Here is a 14,403-nt window from a genome sequence, read left to right on the forward strand (position 1 = left end):
TATTTTTGGAAAAAGAATGGGTGGAGGCCATTCAGTCCAGGCGCTTTGAAAGGTTTAAAGGAGAATAAAGCCTTTGATTTCAATATCAAGTAAGTGATTATCTAGACAATTAAGGTTTAAGGAGTTTTGAGAGATGTTTTTAGAGGGCTAACCCGACTTGATTTGTTTTGTGAAGTGGTAAAAATATTAGTGAAATAATGACAAACATGAGAGGTGACTAGATGAGGGTCATTAATCCAATTTCCTGCCACATCTTTAAAGAAGTTAATCTTATTCCTTCTTTTTCTATTGGAGGCATAGTTGTGAAAAACTTTAGTGTTAGCATTTCCCTCATTTAGCCACATAACCCTTGACCTTAATTTCCAATAGTCTTCTTCTATTTTTAATAAATCATTGTATTCTTTTTTTTAGATTAGTTTCTAGGGTTTGGAGGAAAGTACTATAAGGATAGTGCTTGAAATTTTGAATACCTTGAAGGCAGGATAAGATTTTTTTTCCCATTATATCACCAAAAGTATGGTGCTTCCAAACCTTAACTTTTTCTATGAAATTTTTGCTACCCCTATTATAGTCAGTATTTGTCCAATTGTTTTGAACTAGGGGCTTGAATTCTGGATGCTTGCACCAATAGGTCCCAAGTCTGAAGGGCGGCTTATATAGATAATTATTTTTAAGGATTAATTCTACTAAGATAGGGTTATGGTCCGAATGGGTCTTAGGGAGGTGTATAATGGAACTCTTTGGGAAGAGGTTAATCCACTCCTCATTTCCTAATATCTTATCCAGCCTTTCCATAATGAGACCCTTATTCTTATGTCTATGGTTGGACCATATATTTACACCCTTTATACCCTAAGTCAATTAAATTGGAATTGTTAATCTTTGACCAAAGATAATTTGCCCACTGTCATTTACACAATTGCCACCAAATTTTTCCTTTGAGCCTAAAACATCATTGAAATCTCCCCCTAATAACCAAGGACCATTAGAATTTTTGCTAATATTCTCAAGATTATCCCACATCTTATTTCTATTGAGCATATTTGTACTAGCATAAATAGCACTAAAAAGCCAATATTTACGTATAGGAGTTACCTCAATCGTAGCATGAATTTCTTGATCCCTTCTAATAAAGTTCTGGATAGTGACAATTTCATGGTTGTACAGAATTACTATCCCTCCTGCCTGGCCTTCAGCTAGCACTTCTATCAATTCTGTAAACCCAAAATCATCGAGAAACTCCAAATGATTTCCCATTCTAGTTTCTAACAGAGCCACCATGCAAGGTCTATGTGTATCTACCATTTCCCTGAAGTTCCTCCTGAAGTTATCATTGTTATTATTTCAGAATCCTTACTTAAATGCATCTTTCAATTGTTAAATCTAGAGCAGATCTTGGATATGACAGTGTGTCGAACTATTATTTCCTCTTGAAATTATTTTGTTTTTCATGAACTCACTCTATTTTTCAAATTAAACATTCAAAACTTACATATTTATAAATATATAAACCCCAACTTCCATGCAGCTAAGTGATGACTTAAGCATTATAGGCGTTTAACCGTAAAACGATACAGTTTAATTTGTAAAGTGGTTTATATACGTGTTAATTATTTTGATCCAAGAATTTAAAATAATCAAGAACATAAATAAGTTAATGGAATTAATTAAAGAAAATACGAGCCTGATTGTGGGCTAAACTTTTCCGAAAGCAATAACAAGAGCAATATGAAGAACAAAGTAACGAATATTGATTTATGGAGTAAGAGCTAGTTTTGCCTTTTGTATACAGAATGTTTTGTATCTTACAATGAATATGAATTCTCTATTTATAACTCAAATTAGAGAGACAAGATTCCCAAATCAAGCCATTTTTAATACGAATAGAACCCCTCTTGATGGCTGAATAACATCTGAATATTAATGAAAAGATTTTTTGTAATGGCAGCTTATTGAATATTGTATTCCTTAACCGATATCTTCTCTTCAAATCTTCATCCGCGATTTCATTGTCTTCGAACTTACCTAGTATCGGTCACATATTTGTAACCGGTGCTAGCTATTTGCTGACTCATATCTTACTTGTCTTTGCTTCCACGTGTCAATTCGCCGAGCATCCACCTGTCATTTAACAATTTAACCAAATACAGATAATCTCCCTACTTTTCAGTGACAACACTTTGTATTACCGGGAAGTAGATAAGATCTTTTTACTTGATGGGAAAGTTTCTCAACGGTTTTTGACACTTGAAAGGACGCACGTCCGCTTGCATTTAATAAATCGATCACGTGTTACTCCGTGATTCAGCATATATTTTCACCAGTTTTCAAGGTAATGATGACCATAAATTCTACCGCTTATATACTTCTCCACTACTCATAACTTTTACCTTTCACCTTTACAAACTCTTCTTCTTCGAATTTCCTTAGAGCTTTTCTACAAACCCTTTTTTCTTAGTAAAAGTTTCTTGCTCAAATTTTCTATCACCATGTATTCTACAACCACCGTCCCTGGAAACTCTGGCCTTCATATCAGTTGTGGCCCTTCTAAAATGAACATAACTAAGGAAGACGATGCTGAACCTCCTACCATCAACACAATCATACCTTCTCAACTTTACTCTTAGATAGATCTTCAAGTTCAAAGGGAAACTATCAGCCCAAAAAATGACAAAAATTGGCATGTCCGCAGATATCATTCTTCCATTCGTCCCGTTAGTATTTCTATTGTAAAGGAAGATTGCGATTGGAAATATATCCAAATAATAGTCACTAATGAAGTGAAGAAGATTACTTTTAGCAAACTAGGGTTCATGTATGTTTATATATATATATCCTTTTACCTTAAGATCGGGTCATGAAATTGATCCAATTAATTTAGAATTTTGCTATCACTACCAAATCTACCCGGCTCAAGTAAGCCCATTAATATGGCATATGGTAGCTTGCCTTCGGGCATTATGTTCCTGATGATGTCCAAATCCACTCCTCAAAGAGTAAGCGGACACGGTCGCATGCAATATAAAATACCCAACTATGAGTCGGGGTCGAATCCAACAGAGAATAATATAAGTAGGCGGTTAGGCAAGTAAGAGAATTATCGTTTATTATGCTAAGCCAAACGCTTAATAAAGGTTTTAAGAAAATATTATATCTAAGTGCAAAAATATAAACTAACCTAAAAAGCAAGTAAAATGGTCCATGGCTACAATCATGGATATACGGGGAATTACACTCAAGTAACGATCCAATGTATTTTACGATTTTATAAATATAAGTGTGTTTATGTTTTATTAGCCTCGAATAATAATTCTATATTAGCTTCTTCCGAAGACTAACAAGACTTTCTAATTGAGTTATCCCTAAAATAATTCAGAGGATTAAGTGTACCCGAATATGGCTACAAGCAGTTCAATCATATCCCTAGGTAGAATCTATAAAATGAGGGTTAATGCCTCAGGTTCTTGTTAATTAATATTCCCCAATCCCAAATAAACTTTTTCACGTTTAATTCAATGTTAATGGAAGAGTCTTAGGGTTAGCTAATCCCTTTGAAAACATTAAAGAACAAGAATAATTAAAGAAGCAAAAAGTTACTTCTTACCAAATAAAGATCATTCAATACATAAGCATAACAAAACATTTAATCAGAACATTAACAATAAATATTTCCATAAAAAAGTTTCAAGTATATTACACACTTAAATATTCATTACAAAGCAAGAAAATGAAGAAATGAGTAAAATAGCAAGAAATTCTCATCCAAACTCTTCAAATCTTCAAGTCCCAAGTGTGTGTGTAAGAACCCTAGCTCCAAGATTATTTCTCTTAGTCAAGAAGACCAAAAGTTAGCCAAAGATCTCGGCCCAAATGAGCTAGGTCATGTATTTATAGGTTTGGGGACCAAAAAATGTGAAATACCAAATCTGCACCGAACCATTATTCGCATTTGCGAAGACTTGACTCTAACGTTGACCATCGCATTTGCAACAAAGATGTTCGCATTTGCGAACTAGGCCTTGTTCACATGTTTTTGCAATCACAATGAAGGTGTCCATATTTGCGAACGTTGCTTGTATGGTTGACTTCGCATTTGCGGTCCTTCATTCGCATTTGCGACTTCTGCCTTTCCAACTAGTATTTGCAATTGCGCTCAAGGAGTTTGCATTTGTGAACATGACTGGTATTCATTGATTTCGCAAATGCGAAGCCCAGTTAGCATTTGCGAGATCTGGGGCCTTTCTCCAGTTTTCTTTATTTTAACTTATTTTTGACTTGTTTTTGCTTGGTTTCTTTCTCGGTCTCTTCTAAATCATATAAACCTGCAAAATATAAGTAAACTATATTAAACACACTATTTTATAAATCAAACATAGCAAAAATCTACGATTAAAAAAGAGATAAATTGGTAAAATACCAACTTATCAGTTCCTAGGCCAGATAAACCCTCACTCTTGCCCATTTGATCAACCTCTAATCCCCAAAGATTTTTTGTGGAGGTGTGATCAAACACAGTAAATGTGGCCACCATGCCATATTACCAGTGTCGATAATGATAATGAACGCGGTTGGATTGAATAGTCTGTTATCATTACTACCAAGGACATCCTTCCTACAACAACACTTCAATTCCTGAATCTTGGAAATTTGCTAGTAAGTTTCAAATATCTTTTTTCTACGGTATTAAAGAGAATTCCCTCCTTTGCTAACTTTTATTTGCCTTATTTCAACTACCCGTTGGGTTCCACCATTGATAAAGAACCCGACCCAATAGGTACAAATTTTTTTAGATGTTTCCACACTGGATTCCCGTAGGCGGAAAGAAATTGCACACAAATTTAATTGGAAAGCCAAGAACCATGGTAAGTAAAATTTCTCCTTTTTTTCTGTTCAATCTTCAACACGATTCAAAACCAATTTGTTGACTCCCTTTCGCAATACACATGCCTTCTGAAGGGATCTTCTATTTGCCCCATTATTGAGGTTTCATATGATCAATGGTGGCTCATCAACAAATGCAAGAAATCCTTAACTGGAAGAGGGCTCGTGAGGATGCTCTTGCTTCTGGAGAAGGTCCCTATTCCCTGAGTCCCCATCCAAAGGATAAAAAACCAAAAAGCAAGCGTACATCTAAATCTGAGACTCAGGAAAAGCCTTCAACAAAAGAAGTTTTGACTGGACCGACCACAGTGGTCCTTGATGAATTAGAAACCGATGATGACGAGATAATTTCTCTTCAAAGAAGAAAATATCTCCTCCAGCTCAACCAGATCCTCAACCGGGAGAAATTCGAGCACTCTTTACGGAAATGAAAATAGTTAAAAATGCTGAGTCTCATTTCCAAGCTCCTATTGTTGCTTCCGCGTAGAAGAGTTCTACCCCTAGCGTTATTCCAACTTTATCTTCTACACCACCCGCTACTCCACTAACTACTACCTCCCCATCGGCCTCAACCGAACGGAAGATATTTGCTCGCCACGGTAATCCGATTATGGGAATATAGAGAACACTTTCCCTGCACCCATCCGAAACCCTAATGGTAAACATAGTGCCATTCTTACAGTTTTAAATGAGTTCCACTTACTCTCCAAGCCAGTGGGGATCGGCAACTGCTTGAAGCCTCTGGATTCGAATAAAGATTGGAGAAAAATGGATGTTCTTTCTGCAGAGTGTCTGATCAATGACAACATGCACCTTTCTGCTCAGGTATCAATTTAATCTTTTTTTCTTCCCTTTTTTCTTGCTATACATTGTCCTAATAACTTTAATCTTTAACCTTTTAGGCTAACCTCCTTGCCTCCGAAGGCTTACAGAAGATGATCTTGGGCCACATCCATGTATCCTAAACAGTAAGGACAAAGAAGCACTTATCGCTGAACGAGGTCAGTTTGCTACTGAACGAGATCAACTCGCTGAGCACCTTCAGTTCTAGAAGAAAACGTTTTCCAAGTAGGCGAGCTCAATGCCCGGTTAGAGCAATCAAAACAGGAAAAGATAGCTCGCAGCCGAGAGACTTCTCAACTACATGAAGACCTTAAGGAGTTGAAAGCCAAGTTGACTGAGCTACAAGATGCTGTAACCGTGACAGCAAAATGTGAGTCAGCTTCCATGGAAAAAATCAATAATCTGGAAGCAAGCTTACATTCCAAAACCTAAGAGTCTACTGGGGTCGAGGAGAAGAGAGCCAGAATGGATAAGAGGTTCAAAAATGTCATGGATAAATACTGCAAACACGCGAGGAGAAATACTAAGCTTTTCCAGACTTATGACATCTTGAGGGCTGAAAACGAAAAGTTGAAGTCCAAAAACAAGAAACTTCAAGCAAAAATCGAAGATCGAGAAGTCTCATTCCTCCTCGAAAAGACTTATGTTATTTATCACATGAGGATGAAAACTTTGGAAGAGACCAAACAAGGCATTGCAAACATAGATGGTTGCATTGCTAAGGCTCTTAAATTGGAGACAATAACCTTCAATAATATTCCTGCTCGGCCTACTGCTTCAAGCTCCTCGAGCTCAAGTTCTGAGTCCTAGGGAACCAAAGAGGAAGTTGAAGGAGAAGATAAGGATGGAGGTGCTGGACCGGATGAAGAACAACCTTCATTTGCCAAAAACTTCTATTGAGTTTGACATTTTTAATAAAAAATGTCTTTTCCCTGATTTCCGTGTAGAATATTTTTTTAATATTAAATAAAGTTTGGGAATTTTTTGCATCCGATAGCTTTAATCATACTTCCGGTGTCTACCTTTTGATTATGAGGGTGTCATATGAGAGGGCCCTTATGTTTATGGTTCTCTTGAAGAGGACGTCTCATGTTCATTCCGGCACAAGCATTTGAAGTTTAACTTACTTTCAAATGAAAAAGAACTTAACATATCACTTGGACAAGAATAAGATAAAAATAAAAGGACTTTGATTTATTTTTTCCATTTTAATGGTACATTTACATAAATATTTATTTCCTTAAGTAAATAAAGCTGCCAATACTTGTGGCTAACTTGTATAAATTATTTCTACGGGGCTGATCATGTAGTCCCCCATCCTAATAAGATATAACTCCTGGTTCTAATAGTCTACGATCTTTGTAATACTTTTAATGCTATGATATATAATAATTCCCCCAGTGTTCAGACGCTAAGTATGAGAATCGAATACTGGAGTTCTTGCTACCGTCGATGATCCTCCTTCGTAGTATGCTTTATGTTGCTGATTCATTAAAAACCTTGCTGGAAAAATCCAATTGAGATAAAAACTGGACGAAGAGTATAGGAGTGCAGCACAAACTTTCAGTATCAGTAAGGATCTTTCACAATAATACCTTTTGAGGTAAGTCACATTCCAATTGCTTGGCAAGTTTACCCTATCTTGATTTTTCAAATGATATGAACCTTTACAGGTTATAGCTGAAATCCAAAAAGTCCCTTCCCATGTTGGTCATAGCTTCCCAGCGTTAACCTCTCGTGGAGTAACCTTCGCAAAATCAAACCTCGTACTTTGAAATATCAAAGATTTGCTCTGCGGTTATAATATCTTTCCATCTTTTGCTTTTGTGCCACCATCCTTACATATAAAATATTTTGATGCTCTTCAAGAAAATCCAACTTAATCAATAATGCTTCATTATTTGTCTCCTCGTTTCCCCGAGAATACCTTATGGCCGATTCCCCAATCTCCATCGAAATCAAAGCTTCCGCACCGTATATAAGTGAAAAGGGTGTTTCTCCCGTGCTTGACTTCACTGTTGTTTGATATGCCCATAACACTTTCGGTAGCTCTTCTAGCCAATTACCTTTTGCATCCTCTAATTTCTTTTTGAGGGTTTGGTTATACCTTTGTTGGTTGACTCCGCTTGTCCGTTAGTACTTGGATGATATGAAGAAGATGTAATTCTTTTTATCTTCAATCCTTCCAAAACTTTTGTGATTTTGGAACCTATAAATTGTAGCCCATTATCACAAGCAGTTTTGTTTGGTACTCCAAACTGACAAATGATGCGATCCCATATGAAATCTATCACTTCTGGCTCTCCAATATTTTTGTAAGCACATGCTTCAACCTATTTAGTGAAATAATCAGTTAAAACATAAAGAAATTTACCTGCCTGGGCTCTTGAGATAAGGGACCAACTATATCCATCCCCCATTTCATGAATGACTACAGTGACACCACCGAATGCAAAAAATCTGTCGGTTGATGAACTAACTGCGCATGACACTAACACCTATCACATTTTAGTAAAAATGACTTCGCGTCTTATTCCATTCGGGGCTAAAAGTAGCCAGGCCTTATCAATTTGAGAACCAACAAGTCTGCACCAGAATGATTTACGCACACTCATTGATGAACTTCTTTCATCACATAATCAGCCTCTGATGTTCCTAAACACCGTATCAATGGTCCTTGAAATGACCTTCAATATAATTTAGCATCAACAAGGTAGTAGCAAGCAACTTTAGTTCGTAGTGACCGGAATGCTTTAGGATCTTTAGGAAATTTTCCATTGCTTAAATACTCTATAAACTTTTTTCTCCAATCCTAAGTCAGGTTGGCTGAGTTAACTTTGCAATATCCATCCACGTCTACTACCGAATGCAATGGTTGAACAAGTGTACTAGAACTAGCTCATTTTATTTTCGTGGACGATCCTAAATTAGCTAATGCGCCCGCCTTCACGTTCTCTTCCATTGGGATATGAATAATCGACCACTCCCTGAATCGAGAAAGTAGAACCTATACCTTATTCAAGTACTATTGCATGTGCTCCTCTTTGGTGTCAAAGACTCCATATACCTGGTTCACTACTAGCCGGGAATCACAATTTACTTCAATCACCCGGAACCTAGTCCCCGAGCTAATTCAAGTCCTGCAACCAAAGCCTCATACTCGACTTTATTGTTGGTCAACGAAACAGTTCTAATGGCCTGCCTTAGGGTTTATCTCGAAGGAGTGATTAATACAATCCTGATGCCGGAACCTTTCACATTAGAGGCTTCATATGTAAACAAAGTCCATACATCGCAAATAGTTTCTGATATTAAAGTTTCTTCCTTAGCAGCTAAAGGTATAATACCAGGACTAAAATCAGCCACAAAGTCGGCAAAACTTGTGACTTAATTCCAGTCCGAGACTTATGCTCGATGTTGAATTCACTAACTTCGACCTCACATTTAGCCAATTGACCTGATAACTTAGGCTTATGAAGGATGCTCCTCAAGGGAAACATCATCACAACTGCTATGGGGTGACATTGAAAGTATGGTTTAAGCTTTCGAGAGGAAACTACGAGATCTAGAGCCAACTTTTTGAGGTTCAGTTAACATGTCTCCGATCCCAAAAAAACTTTACTAACATAATAAATAGGAAATTGCATACCTTCCTCCTCTCGTATCAGAACGGCACTCACTGCAACTTCCAAAACCACTAAATAAATTAAAAATTGCTCACCTTCCTTCGATTCTGACAACATCGGAGCATGTCTCTGATCCCAATAAAACTTTACTAGCATAATAAATAGGAAATTGCGTACCTTCTTCCTCTCATATCAGAACTTCACTCACCACAACTTCCAAAACTGCTAAATAAATTAAAAATTGCTCACCTTCCTTCGATTTGACAACACCAGAGGACTAGACAAGTACCTTTTAGGCCTTTCAATGCTTGCTGTCTTTCCGGAGTCCACTAAAAATCATTCTTCTTGTTCAAGAGTGAAAAAAAATGATGACACGTTTTCGAAGACCTCGAAATGAATCAACTAAGTGCCGCCAACCGGCCAGTCCACCTCTATACTTCCTTTACACTAGTCAATTGATTAGGGATATCTTTTATGGCCTTAATCTTGTCGAGATTCACTTCAATTCCTCGTTGTGAAACCAAAAAGCCAAGAAACTTCCCGAAACCAACTCCAAAAGCGCATTTTTCAGGATTGAGCTTCATGTTTTATTTTCTCATAATATCAAATGTCTCTTGTAGATGAGCCAAATGATCTCCTACATTAAGAGACTTAACCAACATATCATCAATATAAACTTTCATGGTTTTACCAATTTTACCTTCGAATATCTTATTAACGAGCCTTTAGTAAGTGGCTCCAACATTCTTAAGCCCAAAAGGCATCACATTATAGTAATATGTGCCAAAATTTTTGATAAGCGAAGTTTTTTCTTGATCTTCTGGGTGCATCCTAATTTTATTATACCGGAATACGCATCAAGAAAGCTTATCAGTTCATTCTCAGCCATAACATCGATCATTTGGTCAATGTTTGACAACGGGAAAGAATCCTTACGGTGTGGCTTATTTAAATCTTTTTAATGTATACACATCATAAATTTATTGTTCCACTACATTGGCTAACAAATCGGGATAATTTACCTCTTGCATTGAACCAATATTCAATAACCGAGTGACCTCTTCTTTAACAAACATGTTTCTGACCTCAGCTGTCTGTCATTTCTTCTGCTTTACAGGAGGGAAGTTAGGATCCGAATATAATTTGTGGACAACCATTTCCACCAGAATACATGTCATACCTGAGTGAGACCAAGCAAAATAATCGATGTTAGTTTTAAGAAAACCTATGTCTTAGTTCAGGGCTTAACCCCGTTCACGAATGAAACTTCCTTCCTAAGAACTGTGTGAACAAAGCAACTTGTTCGAGATCCTTTGCTATTGAATTCGATACTTAATAGGAATCCGATGACTCATCTTCCCCATTACCTTCAATCAGGATGGAAGAGGGCACCAAACCCTATAGTTGTTATTTGCTTGTTCCTTATGCCTTGCTATTGTACAAGATAACTACATTCATTTCTCTTGCAGCTGGTTGATCTCTTCTAATCTATTTGATCACATCTAGTTTGGGGAACTCGAACAGTTGATGGTAAGTCAATGGAACAACCTTCATTTTAGGAATTTATGGCCTTCCAAAGATCACGTTGTATCCCATATTGCCATCTACCACTTCGAACAAAGTGGTATTTGTTACACCTTCAACATGCATGGGTAGTAAAATCTCTTCTCGGGTCGTTTAAACTTGTTAGGTTAAACCTGACCAGAAGCTTTGTTGCCGGAACTATGTTCCCAGTAAACTTTGCTTGTTCCAAAACTCTCTGTTGAATGATATTAGTTGAACTACCTAGATCAACCACCACACATTTAATTTTAAAATCTAAAACATTAACCGATATTACCAGATTATCGTTGTATGGTAAAACAAGGCCATCAGCATCTTTTTTCGATGGTGATTTATTCATCTTCTGATGCTTCTCAGATCCTCTTGCTATGATTTACCGATATCTTTGTCTTCTTTGCTGCTGAAAATGTCACTCCATTTACTTCATCACAACCAAAGATCATGTTTATCATTAGGCGAGGTGACCCTACAACCGATTTGGCTGGTTCTCCAACATCTCGATCCTCCCTGTAATTACTTTTGGCCTGATTACTTAGAAATTCTCTAAGGTAACAATTGTTTAATAACACTGCAATCTCTCCACGAAGGTGCCAGTAGTCCTCAGTCCTATGGCCATGCATTCCACGGAATTCACACCATAGATTAGGATTCCTTTGACTAGAATCCGATCGAATTGGTTTCGGAAATCTAGCCTCCTTAATGTTTCTCATAGTCGAAACTAGTTCTACTATCCTGATATTGAAGTTGTAATTGGATAACCGGGAGTATGTTGAGTCCGGTACCCTGATTGTTCCTTCTCTTGTAAAGCTCTGCTACTCTGACCACGATATGTCCTTCTATCAGAAACAAATTTGTCCAATAATTGAAATCCTTTATATCCATGCCCATCAACTCTTTTGTAAGGATGAAAATGACTCATGGAAGACCTATGGTTTGTATCGATATCAGTTTTGAACTTTTCCTGATTTAAATCGCGATTGTGACCCTTGGATGACACCAAAGAGCTCAGTTGGTCATCTTTAATTATGTTTTTTGATTCATAATGGTTGCGGACGTCTTCCAATGTAGTTTTCTAAAATTCTAACAAGCTTTCCTTCAATATACTGGAGGCATCAAAGCTTAGTGGATTGAGACCTTTGGTGAACGCTTCAATTTCCCACGCATCCGGTATTGCCGAAAACAATATCCTCTCCTTTTGAAATCGGATTACGAACTCACACAACTGTTCAGACTCTCCTTGAGCGATTCTAAATATGTCTACTTTCCTAACTTGGACTTTCCTTTCCTAGCATGAGCTTTAATAAAAGAATCTGCAAGCATTTCAAACAATTTAATCGAATTCTCAAGAAAAAGAGAACATCGTGTTAAAGAACCCTTCATTAGAGTTTCGCCAAATTTCTCTAACAAGACAGATTCAATCTCGTACGGGCCCAATTCATTTCCCTTTACCGCTATGGTGTAAGTTATGATATGCTCTTGTGGATCCAAAGTCTCATCATACTTCAGAATATCAGACATCTTGAATCTTTTTAGAATCAATTCAGGGGCCGCACTTGGTTTGAACGACAAATGTGTATACTTCTTTGAATCTTGTCCCTACAACACAAGTGGTGTAATGACCCGGCTGGTCGTTTTGAGCTCTAGCACGTCATTTAGTGGATTGAGGCCTTGAGTAGTTTTACTTTATGTATTTCGACTTGTACATGTGGTCGGAATGTAATTTTGGGAAGTTTAGAGTTGATTCTGAAGAAGAATTTTAATTTCAAAAGCTTTAAGTTGTAAGAGTTGACCAAGATTTGACTTTTGAGTAAACGACCTTGGGATCAAGATTTGAAGGTTCCAATAGGTTTGTATGGTGATTTCAGACTTGGGTGTGTGTTCGGGTTGTGTATTGGGTGCTCTGGGAGCATTTCAGCGCCTATCATGGAAAGTTGGCATTTTGGAAGTTCTAGAATTTCATAAGTTTGGTTTGAAGTGGATTTTGATGTTATCGATATTTGTTTGGTGTTACAAGCCTTGGAATAGGTTTGTATCATGATTTGTGACTTGTGCGTAAAGTTTGGCATCTTTCCGGAATGTTTAAGTGCAATTCAAATGCGTTTAACGAAGTTTGAAGATTGGAAAGTTGGAAGAAAGGTTTTTGCCGTCGATTCGTAATTGTGATGTTGTTTGATGCGATTCAAGGCTTTGAATAAGTCTGTATCGTGTCTTGAGATGTGTTGGTACATTTGGATAGGGTCCCGGGGGCCTCGGGATTGAAACAAATTAAAAGTTGATTGGAATTTGGATTTTATGAGATGCTATTGCTGCTGAAGACTGGTGTAATCGCACTTGCGGAAGGAGTGGCCGCAGGTATGGTCACGCATGTGCAAATTTGGTCAAGGAGGTGTAGGAGCGCAAGTGCGAGGAAGATGTCGCATCTGCAAAATTGCAGATGTGAGAAGGGGGCGTAGAAGCTGTGCTGGGTAAGAGGCTGTGGTTGCACAGGTGCAAGGGAATTTCCGCACCAGCGAGCTCGTAGGTGCGGGCTATTGGTCGAAGAGACGGGAAGGGGCCTTGGGCTGAAGGAGTGCAGAAGCGGACTCTTATCCGCAAAAGCGAAGTGCTGGGAGTCAGGGGTTTTTGCAGATTGCGATATTTGGACTACACCAGCGGTGATCGCTGGGTAGATGGCCTTATTAACTATGTGGGTTTTGCTCATTTTCATTTCATTTATTCCATGGGAGCCAGTCTTGGAGCGATTTTGGAGCGTCATTTCATCGTAAATCATAAGGTAAGTAATTTTTACAAGTTGTGAGTTAAATATATGAATTTGGGCTTGTAAATACATGAAAAATTGTTTAAATTTTGGGATTTTAAGAGGAAACCTATAAATTGGTATTTTTGGACTTTTACCACGAAATTGGACATGGAATTAGGAATAAATTATATTTTTGAATTCATGGTGTTATGGGTAAAGTTTATCTTCAAAAGAAATTTGAAATCCGGGCACGTAGGCCCGAGGGTTGACTTTATTGACTTTTCGAGCGGAGTTGGGAAGTATTATGAATTAATTTATTATGATATTGGAGTATATTTTTATTTGCTTCCGTAATTGTTTGATCAATTTCGAAACGTTTGGATTGGAATTGAGTGTTAGAGTGGCGTTAGAGCCAGTTGTGGAACTTCGGAGCGAGGTAAGTCTCCTGTCTAACATTGTGAGGGGGAAGCTAATCCCCTAGGTGATTAATTGTTATGTGCTATTAGTTATGGGTCCAACATATGCAGGAAGTGACGAGAGTCTGTACGTAGCTAAAACATGTTTATGTCCGGGTAGACTTAGGACAGTACCATGTAACATTTGAAATATTTGAATTTATTTTGCTGGCTTAATTAATGAAAATTATAATTGAACTTGATTTAGAAATACATACATATATATTAGGCCGAGCTTTATTACCTTGGGTCGTTGGCAAGTTATTTGAGGAACAATAAAGGTTATACTCACCTT

The sequence above is a fragment of the Nicotiana tabacum genome, chromosome 8, assembly GCF_000715075.1.
Source record: "Nicotiana tabacum cultivar K326 chromosome 8, ASM71507v2, whole genome shotgun sequence".
Lineage (NCBI taxonomy): Eukaryota > Viridiplantae > Streptophyta > Magnoliopsida > Solanales > Solanaceae > Nicotiana > Nicotiana tabacum.